The following is a 3018-nucleotide window of genomic DNA, read 5'->3' on the forward strand; positions in this document are numbered from 1 at the left end:
TGTTGGTGTTTTATGTTTAGGGCATCACCATTGCCAGTTGTAAGCCCACTAACTTGCTGGACTTTTGTTTATAGTCTCGTGGCTTCTTCAGAGTGGAAAAGAAATTCCAATAGAGGATTTGTACAGTGAGTACTTACAGAAAGGATGATAGAAAGGAGTCGTAGGAATGATATCATCTTATCGTCTTTATTTTAGGTACCTCTTATGTCTTTAAATTTATTAGCCTTTTGCAATAAATTTTTCCAATAAATCTATATTGGAATCTTGAAGCATTTTAAAAATTTCTGCATGCTGATTAAAATAGGTTTCCCACTGTGTTTATTTGCAATGGGGACCCCTGCTTTCAAGTTTACTTCTTAAATGATCTCATCTAGTTACAATATTCCCACAATGGCCATTGTAATATATGTGCATCAGAAATTAGTATGAAGAATGAGGAACATGGATGCTTTGTGATAGCCAATCTCTTTCACGCTTTGTAACTAGAATTTAGATAAAGGGAATTTAGAGTGTTCTCATCTTAGTTGTTGAAGTATGGCTACTGAAGAATATTTTGAGTATAGTTATTCGTGGGGAAAATGAATGCACACGTGAGGAGAGGATAAATATGTGCACCGCACCAGGACAAAAGTGATGAAGACAGTTGAGTCACTATCACACCCTAAGTGCATACAACCTCATGATTCTCTTAGGAATTAGGTTTTATTTGTGGGAGGGGTTATACATTTCTGCACTTCTTCGGATAGACGCATTATAGAAAACAAAACAGAAGAGGCTATTTTCAAGGAGAGCTCCAGAAGAACAAAGCTTTGGGCAGTTGGTTTACAAGTCATATTAATTTGTTGGCATGCTTGTTAATAGGTGACAAAGTCTAAGTCAGAGGGGAAAATACCCATTTATCAATGGGATATAGAAATCTTTTGGAACTCAGTTAGCAAAATTATACCCAGTGTAAGAAGCACAAATCCTGCCCATGATGAGGTTACCTCAAAGTAATATAGGACATAATAAAAATAGAAGCTGCAAAAGGAGATAAAAAGTAGACTTGACTTACATTATCAGATTGGTTTTGAACGTCGGAGATAAAATGAAGAAGCAAATAGGGACAAGTCAGGGGCAATGCAATAGCTTGGGAAGTGGGTAAATGAAACTAGGTGATCCGTCTTGATCTGCAGGCTACCGGGATTTAGTAATACTTAAACAGTAGTACGTATCTTTGGGCTTTTGGAACTTTTAACAGTGGTTCTTCATTTTGCTCATTGTTCTACTACTTAACAGGCCAAAAATAAAGATGTTTACTTCAACACTCTAACTATGGGTATTGCATTTTGTCTAACTAACTTAAATGCTTGCCCTGAAACATATGATAATTTAGGGAAATGTATACATATATAAACAGGATCTTATTTAAAATGAACACAAAACTTAAAGTACACATATAGGGGTCTTTAACATGGCAAGTTTCATTCATACAAAAATTAATTAAGGGAGAGATCATTCCAAATGGGATTTGCAAGCATTAGTTCTATTGTGTTAATATTTATAATGAATAAATGTTCCTCTTTAAAAGACGTGAACAGCTGCAATTTTGTAATAATAACTAACCAAATAGGTTAGCAAGGCATTTTTCATATTAAGCCATAGGTCCTTTGAGGCACAACACAAGTAGGAAACATGTAATTTTTGTTTAAATTATACTAAAGTTAGTGACCATGGCTGAATTTTGTTTGTTTTTAAGATTTACTAGTAAAAATTTTATATAGCATGCAATATTTTTGCCAAAAATAATTTATCTTAAATATTTCAGTAGCTTTCTATGTTATTTTTATGAGCTCAGCGATGTTAAATTCATAAACATATCACATATAATACCCCTTTTAAACTGAGTTCAATCATTTTAAAATCAAGCAGTTAAGGTTTTTCTCCTGTCATGATATCGCAGGTACTGCCATCTGCTGTAGAAGAGCTCTCATGCTCAGGGCACGGCAATGGAATAGATGGTTCTATATTTGATTAGAGAGAATACTTCCATGAATTCCATATCATGTCGACCACCTAAGCCCTGGTACACAATAAAGATGGAACCAACACCCCCTAAAATTCTAAACTATTTCAAACTTATATAAATTCAAGAAATAAACCAATAAGATATGGGATAATATTTTTAGTTGTTTCCTAAATTTAACTGGTAAAATGTGTCAACACCAATAGTTTTGACAGTGAAAATAGTTTATCAGTTCCTACACAACATTCAATATTACACTGTGGCTTTTGAAGAGATAAAGAACAGCCTCAGGTTTTGTTAACATCATCAGATTAGGAGCAAGTATTTTTATGGAACACACCTGAACATAATAAAGGCTATATGTGACACACTCATAGATAACATCATGCTCTACAGACAAAAATTATAAGTGTTTCCCTTAAGATCAGGAACAAAACAGGATGTTCACTTTCACAACTGTTGTTCAACACAGTACTGGAAGTACTAGCCACAGCAATTAGATAAGAAATAATAACTATCCAAATTGAAAAGAAAGAAGTAAAATTGTCCTTATTTGCAGATGACATGATACTGTATACAGAACACCCTAATGATTATAGAAAAAAAAACTACTAGAGTTAATAAGTCAATTCAGTAAAGTAGCAAGGCACAAAATAAATATCAAGAAATAATTTGATTTTTATACACACATAATGAAATATCAGGAAGAGAAACTAAGAAAACTATTCCATTTATAATTACATAAAAAATACCTAGGAATAAATTAAACCAAGAATGTGAAAGAACTTTACTCAGAAAATTATAAGACACTTAAAAATGAAGAAGTAGAAAAAGAAGGTAAAAATAAGTGAGTAGAAAAAAATCAACATCATTAAAATGTTCATACCACCCAAAGCATTCAATATATTCAATACAATTCCTATCAAGATACCAATGACATATTTCACAGAACTAGAACAAATGTTTCAAAAATTTCTATGGAACCACAAAAAAGCCCGAATAGCCACAAAAAT

This window comes from Artibeus jamaicensis, unplaced genomic scaffold (assembly GCF_021234435.1).
Source record: "Artibeus jamaicensis isolate MK-2021 breed Jamaican fruit bat unplaced genomic scaffold, CSHL_Jam_final contig_415, whole genome shotgun sequence".
NCBI lineage: Eukaryota > Metazoa > Chordata > Mammalia > Chiroptera > Phyllostomidae > Artibeus > Artibeus jamaicensis.